The sequence below is a fragment of the Notamacropus eugenii genome, chromosome 4 (assembly GCF_028372415.1).
Source record: "Notamacropus eugenii isolate mMacEug1 chromosome 4, mMacEug1.pri_v2, whole genome shotgun sequence".
Classification (NCBI taxonomy): domain Eukaryota; kingdom Metazoa; phylum Chordata; class Mammalia; order Diprotodontia; family Macropodidae; genus Notamacropus; species Notamacropus eugenii.
In genome coordinates, this window is record NC_092875.1 from 326901814 (window position 1) to 326910355 (window position 8542).

The following is an 8542-nucleotide window of genomic DNA, read 5'->3' on the forward strand; positions in this document are numbered from 1 at the left end:
TATGATCAAGTAGGGCTTGGCCTGAGACCTACTGTTGGCCAATCAATGAAAGTCAAGAGTGGTTTGGGTTTAAAGTATGCCCCTTAAAAAATAAATGTAGCCTGTAAACCCCAAGATATCTTGTGAGGTTTCAGTAATCAAAATTTACATTCCCTTAGGCAGAGCACCTGTAGGTAAGGATATGTTATCCTTTGTGGACAGAGTGGAAGGGAAAGCAGACAGAAAGAAAGAAAGTGAAAGAAAGAAAGAAGAAGAAAGAAAGAAAGGAAGAAAGAAAGAAAGAAAGAAAGGAAGGAAGGAAGGAAGGAAGGAAGGAAGGAAGGAAGGAAGGAAGGAAGGAAGGAAGAAGGAAGGAAGGAAGGAAGGAAGGAAGGAAGGAAAGAAAGAAAGAAAAAGAAAGAAAGGAAGGAAGGAAGGAAGGAAGGAAGGAAAGAAGGAAGGAAGGAAGAAAGAAAGAAAGAAAGAAAGAAGGAAGGAAGAAGTGTTGCCCATTGTTTGGTCCCTGATTGGCTCAGAATAAATGTAAATAACAATTGTTTCTCTTTTGGCCAGAAACCCTAAGGGTCTTCCCTTCCCAGATGGATTGTTTTTTTGACTAGGTAAAAGAGGTCATTCTTTGCCTCATTTCTTACCTAGTCTTTAATCACTGAATGGACATTGCCCCAGTCAAAGTGAGACCAGTTAAAGATCTTAACTTAAAAAGGCCAAGATCTCCCACTGCATCCTGGACCATCTCTAGTTGTCCTTATCTCTATATCTCTCTACTGGATTCAGATGACTCCACAGGAGAAAGTGAGGCTGGTGACTTTGCACAGCCCTGTCTCACTTAAATCCAATTCACTTGCATGTCATGGCATCACCTTCCTGATGTCATGGTCCTCCTTGAGAGTGAAGGACAAACAACAATTACCTCTTTGTATAGACTTCTTCCTGAACATGCTGATTATGTGAGATAACTTACCCTCTTCTTCTCTTCTCCCCCTTTACCCCCTGCTTTTCAGTGTATTTCTCTTCCCTTTCCTTTCCATTCTTCTTTTAAGATCATCAGGACATAGAACCACTCTCAGATTTCTTCTAATTATACTATTTCTATAACCTTTGATGATGATGATGGGGTTCAGGAAGGACTCGTATCAATTCCCCATATTAGAAAGAAAACAGTTTATTTTTGTTTAGCCCCTTATTATTGTTTATTTATATCTACCTTTTAATGTTTTTCTTGACTCTTGTTTTTGTACTTTAAAGTTTCAACACAGCTACGGTCTTTTCATCAACAATTGTTACAAATTCTGCATTTCATTTATAGTCAATTTTTTGTACTGTTGGATTTTACTTGGTTTTGCTGGGTAAGTTATATCCTTTGATATGTAACCTTTAAGTCCATATTCTTTGCCTTCTGGAATATTGTATACCAAGTTCTCTATTTTTTTTTTTAGCTCTCTACTTCTTTATAGTAGAGCTACTAAATCTTGTATGATCCTATAGCCTCCTCAGTAATTGAATTCTTTCTTTCTATCTTTTTGCAATATTTTTTTCTTTAACCTATAAACTTTGTCTAAAATATTCCTGGAAGCTTTCTTTTTGGGGTTTCTTTTAGACTTAGTAGAGTCTTTCTATTTCTCCTTTTTATTTCTACTTTGCTGCATGTTCTAAAAGATCTGGGCAATTTTCTTTTATGTTTCTTTTTCTTTTTTGGGGATTGAGGGGTAGGAATAATGCCTTTCAGGTAGACCAATGATTCCTAAATTATCTTTCTTTGATCTATTTTCCAGGTTAGTTGTTTGTGCTTTATTTTTTCTTATTTTTCTCTAGTCTATTGACTTTGTTTATACCTTTCTTTTAAAAAATATCTGTTTTAATATCTATTGTCTTATGGAATCATTGCTTCTAGTTGGTCTATCTAACTTTCAGAGATCTTGTTGCTTGTGTCAAACTATTAATTCCCTTTTCAATTTTTTCTTCTGCAGCTCTCATTTCTTTTCCAATTTTCCCTCTAATTCCCTCATTTAGTTTATAAGAACAACTGCTCTTATTTAGGCTTTTGGGGTTGTTTTTTTTTTTTTTTTTGCACTGTATTATTGTAGGTTCTTAGGGACATCTCAGTCTGGAGACCTCCAAACTTTTACCTTTCCCAAAGTGGTCTGCTCCAAGGCAATGTCTGATTTCTGCTGTCCTCATCTGAGCTAGATGATGCAGAGGAGAGAACACTGGTCTTGTAGTCAGGAAAACCTAAGTTCAAATCTGGTCTCAGACCCTTCCTGGCTGTATGACCATGGGCAAGTCACTTAGTCTCTGTTTGCCTCAGTTTCCTCATCTATAAAATGGGAATTAATATCAATACCTAACTCCAAGCATTGTTGTGAATAAGATAAAAATTATGAAGTGCTTAGCATACTATGTGGAACATAGTAAGTATCATATAATTGTTAACTATTGTTATTATTCTTGACTTGGATTTGGGTCTGGCCTGTTGTGCTTCTCCTGTCTGAAGGTTCAGGAGATGACAGCTAGTCAACTCTGCTGACAAGACTTCAGGCTGCTTTTTGGTCTGTGATTGCTGCCCTAGTTATTTCATTACAGGCTTCAGATTGGACTGGAAACTGCAATAGAGACCTACCTCACAGCTGTGTTTGTGACCATTTTTATCTCTTTGATCATGACAAACTTTCTGATACTTCAACTACCCTCCCTTGCTTCCCTAGGTTCTCTCTGGTGATTCCCTGTTCTTGAATATTACCATTACAGTTTTATGATATCAATACACTATAAAGCCCTCATAATAAAAGCCACTCCATTGACAATAAAAAAGGTGGTCCCATTCTCTCACAGAGAATATTCCATTTCTTTTCAGCAATAAAAAATAATCATTTAGGGAATTAGTATTAATTCACATTTCCATGGTGATTTCCAGTTTATTAAAAAAAAAACCAACTTTCTTCATAATAACTCTGGGAAGTAGGTAGTACAAAATTTATTATCTTTTCTTTTTTTTGCAGATCTGGAAACTGAAGCAGATAAAGGTTAAGTTACTTTCCTCAGGTCATAAGGCTGGCAAATAGACTATGAGATAACTTGGGATGAAAAGGTTGGAATTCTCTGACTAGAGATATAGGGCTGGTATGACATGTTGATACAGCCACAAGGCAAGAAAATAAATCTAACATCCTTTGAAGGACTGATCATTGTTTCTGAAAATTTCTGATTAGAAACTTTATTCCTTCTCACCCCTCCAAACTTCCTCTTCAAATTTTATTTATTTAAAACAATCATTTACCCTCTCTCTTTTCTACTCTCCTTTACCCCACCTGTCCTATTAAAAAAAAGTAAAACAAAACCCTTGAAAAATAAAAAGAATAAAACAAAACAAATTCCCACATTGGCTGTGTCCAAAATTCCCATCTTCCTCTGTATATTGAGTCCATCTCCCCTCTCTGCCAAGAAGTAAGCAATATTCTGGATCATGGATCTTCTGGATTCATGCTTGATTGATCTTGGTCAATCAGTTGGTCAGAGTTCTCAAAAATCTCAACAGACCTCTTCCATTTTTCATCTATTTGCTATCCTTCCAGATTCATCTTTTAAATTCTCCTGCTAAGTTTTCTGTGAATCTGTTTTTATTCTTCAGCTGCTTCTGTACTGTTTTTTGGCATGACTTTGATCACATACAAATGAATCCTAAGGCCAATAAAAAAGGCATTTTGTGCTCCCTTGATGGCAGAAGGCCATGTATTGTTGTAGAAAGAATACTCAATTTCAAGCCACAGGACTTTCCTTGGGTTTGAATCTCAGTTACAAGGAGATAAACTTCTTGATAAAAAAGAAAACAAACCAACCTCCTATTGATGATATCATCTGGAAGTGGGATAGGCTATTTCAGAAAGCAATGGGTTCCTCCTTCCCATAGAGATTGAATGCCCACTTGTCAGGGATTTTGTAGAAGGGATGAGTTGGATGAGGTGACCTCTGAGGGCCCCATCAATGATGAAGTTATATGGCAGCACCATTCTAACAAAGCATCCCTCATCCCTTTAAGAAATGAGACTGGGGTTGTTATGATCTACCCTATTTCCCATTAACCTTGAATGTGATTTCACTGAAACACACAAGTGAAGGAAAAGTTGGAAGCTCATATAGTCACAAACTCATACTCAGGAACTCATATATAATTATACTTTATATTCCTAGATTACAACTCTATATTGTATACAATATGTACTCTATATTGCTAGATGACAAGCTCCCTTAGGGCAGCAGTAATGTCTACATTATTTTCTTAACTTTCATCATGTCTTCTACAGGCTTTTGCACCTGGCTTAATCTATTACAGTCCTGATAGAAGAGAAGTAATCCCCAACTTCCACCAGCTGTTGAGTTTGCTATATCCCCAAACTTAAGGTACCAAGGCTCCTGGGATCTTTTGACTTTGTCCTAAGAATGCTTGAAAAGCTGAAATTCACAAAATAACTGTACAACTTTGTTCTAGATAAAGTTACTTAATGAGGATCACCAACATACTTCATATATATATGTATAAATGCATATATATATACATACATGCATAAGCATATATATTTAGACACATACATACCTATTCACATACTTCTTGCAGTCTCCTTGCCATGCCTCTCTTTGACCACCACTGCCTCATGAGAAACTGGTGAGGATTCCATTTGACCTCCATTCATTCCTGGCTCTCCATCTCCCAAACCCTTCCCCAAGCCCCCTCTCTGATATGTGAGTTTTCTGCTTGATTTTCTAGCTCCATTTCACTTCCTATAATTTCCTCATTTCAGAAGCAGTGATCCTGTTTCCCATCAGCAGGTAGGGAAAGATAAGAGACAAAATTGAGGACTAGTCTCCAAAAGACCTACTACTACTTCTGAAGGCAGCTGAGTGACTCAGTGGATAAAATGCCAGGTTTAAAGATGGGAAGGCTCATCTTTCTGGTCAAATTCAAATCCAGCCTCAGCCAGTCACTTACTAGCTGTGTGACCTTGGACAAGTCACTTAACCCTGTTTACCTCAGTTTTTTCATTCAAAAAATGAGCTAGAGAAGGAAATGGCAAATCACTCCAGTAACTTTGCCAAGAAAATCCCAAAGGAAGTCACGAGGAGTTGGACACAACTGAAAAATGACTGAACAACAACATCAAAGTACTACTAGTCAAACTAGGCCACCTACTCCCTGTCATGTTGGCTTCTCAGCTTTGTCCCGATGATGAGGCAAAGCCTGTCTACACTGGGAGCTCCACCAGTAGGGCCGCTTTGGAATAAGGAATAAGTTCTTATGTGAAAAGAAATCAGTAAATAAACATTTATTAACGGTCCACTGTGTGCAAGGCACAAGAAGAAAAAGATAGAAATAAAGGAGTTCCTGACTTCAAGAGGTTTACATTCCATAGAGGAAGTTAACAAATACATTAAATAAGTGAATGAGAAATAAGCATATCTAAAATGTAGGATAAGGACTGGACTTGCAGTTTCACAGTGAAAAGAACAAGTGAAGAAACTTCCTCACAAGGCAGATTGGTACAACCTAGAACACTAGAAAGTTAAGTCACATGTGTGACAAGTAACACTGGAATCCAAGTCTTCCTGGCTTGGAGGCCAGTGCTCTATCCACTACAATACACTACATCTCTCTTTGTGTAAAATTTGTTTTAAAAATACAATGGAGGATGGGTGGTTGAAGGGAGAGAGGAGGCACTAGTAGCCTAGGCAGACCAAAAGAGATTTCATGTAAGAGATTTCTCTCAGAGAATCAAGAGGGTCTTGATCTATGTTTGCAATAGAAGGTTCTCTTAATCTTATGACCTATTTGGGAAACATCCACCCTGACCAAACCATATAAGGGAAGAGTTGTTAGTTGTTCAGTTGTTTTCAGTCAGGTCCAACTCTTCATGACACCATTTGGGGTTTTCTTGGAAAAGATATTGAAATGATTTGCCATATTCCTCTCCAGCTTATTTTACAGATGAGAAAACTGAGGTCAACAGGGTTAAGTGAGTTGCCTAGGGTCACATAGCTAGTATGTGTCTGAGGCCAGATTTGAACTCAGGAAGATGGGTCTATGGGCCCAGCACTGCACCACCTAGTTGGCCCCAAAGGAAGGGGTAGTTTCTTCTATTACTCTTATGCTATCTATTAGGTATTAGGTATTAACTCTAACATGATCAAAGGCATAGAGAAACTAGGGATACCTCATAACAATACTTAATACATACATATATATTAACAGTCACATGAATCATACACTTAAAATTGTACGTATAATCTCCTTTGTACAACGTTTTACAATCACACACACACAGTGGCTGTGAGAGCCTCTGTGTTCTCTGGAGATAAAACTAACTGAAGGGTGAGTGGGGTTGCAATTTTGCCTTGGGTTGTGATATCATCACCCTTGTGCTCTGGTGGGGGAGGTTAGAACATGAGATTGGGCACATATGATCAAATATAGGGATAATTTCAGACAAGATAGCCATCCACCTATGTGGAGTAATTAGAAATAAACCAGGAAATGGTGCTTGAAATATAGTCTTGTCCTTCCAAAGCTCTTCTGTTGGCTTGTCAGTGTGTCCATAATTCCATTGTTATTTGGTCTCCTAGAGCCCCATATCTCATACTTTTCTAAGAGTCCTTTGTAAGCAGCTTAGGACAAAGCTCTAGTGGAATTTTAACTCAGGAGTCCTTGAGAACAAGCCTTTAGAAGGGGGATGGATGCTTGCCTAAGAGGAGGGAGACCAAAGACAAACTTTCTGAATTTGATATCCTAGCAGATATCTTACTAAGGTCCCACCTCTTATGCTTCCTGCCTCTGTGACCATGACTGTGAGCACATCACCTAGGTTTCCTCGGCCCCTTTCCTCATCTGAAAAATGAGAGGACTGCGTTAGACAGCTTCTCCGGTCCCTTTCATCTTTATTTCTATGATCTCATGCTAGGTCCTTCCAGCCTCTCTTGTCTCTTCTTTTATAAAATAGTATTTTTTCCAATTACATGTAAAGACAAATTTCAACATTCATTTAAAAAAATGTGAGTTCCAAAATTTCTGCCTCTCTCCCTCACTTTCCCCATCCCTAAGACAAAAGATAAAGATAAAAAAAGATGAAGTATTAAGATAAAAGATAAACATTTGATGTGGGTTATACATGTGCAATCATGTAAAACATATTTCCGTATTAGTCATTAAGGAATAATAGTCATTCCCTATTAGACATATTAGTCTCATTTCACAGCATTAGTCATACTGTGAAAATAGTATACTTTGATCAGCATTCAGACTCCACAGTTCATTCTCTGGATGTGGATAGCATTTTCCTTTACAAGTCTTTGGGAATTGTCTTGGATCATTGTATTGCTGTGAAGAGCTAAGTCCATCAAAGCTGATCATTGCACAATGTTGCCTTTACTGTGCAGTGTTCTCCTGGTTCTGTTTACTTCACTTTACATCAGTGCATGCAAGGCTTTCCAAATTTTTCTGAAATCAACTTTGTCATTTCTTTTTCTTATGTTTATTTATTTATTTATTGTTAGTTTTCAACATTCATTTCCACAAAATTTTGAGTTCCAAAATTTCTCCCCATCTCTCCCCTCTCCCCACACCAAAATGCTGTGCATTTTGATTACCCCTACCCCCAATCTACCCTCCCTTCTATCATCCCCCTCCCTTCCCTTATCCCCATCTTCTCTATTTTCTTGTAGGGTCAAATATATTTCTATAACCCATTATTTGTATTTCTTATCCTGGTTGTATTCAAAAACAATTCTCAACATCCATTCCTAAGACTTTGAGTTCCAACTTCTCTCCCTTCCTCTCTCCCCACTCAACCTCACTGAGAAGGCAAGCAATTCAACATAGGCTATATATGCATAGTTTTGCAAAAGACTTCCATAATAGTTATGTTGTGTAAGACTAACTATATTTCCTTCCATCCTATCCTGCCCCCCATTTATTCTATTCTCTCTTTTGACCTTGTCTTTCCCCAAAAGTGTTTACTTCTAATTGCTCCCAACTCCCATTTGCCCTCCCTTCTATCATCCCCCTGCTTATCCATTTCTCCCCTACTTTCCTGTAGTGTAAGGTAGATTTTCATACCAAATTGAATGAGCATGTTATTCTCTCCTTAGGCCAAATGTGATAAAAGTAAGGTTCACTTTTTCCTCTCACCTCCCCCATTTTCTCCTCCATTGAAAAATCTTTTTCTTGCCTCTTTTTTTGCCCCATTCCATTTCTCCCTTTCTCCTCCCAATATATTCCTCTCTCATCCCTTAATTTTATTTTTTTAGATATCATCCCTTCTTATTTAACTTACCCTGTACCCTCTGTCTCTCTTTCTCTCTATATATGTACGTGTATGTGTGTGTGTGTGTGTGTGTGTGTGTGTGTGTGTGTGTGTGTGTAATCCCTCCAATTACCTAACTACTGAGAAAAGTTTCAAGAGTTAGAAATATTATTTTTCCTTGTAGGAATGTAAACAGTTCAACTTTAGTAAGTCTCTTATGATTTCTCTTTCCAGTTTACCTTTTCATGCTTCTCTTG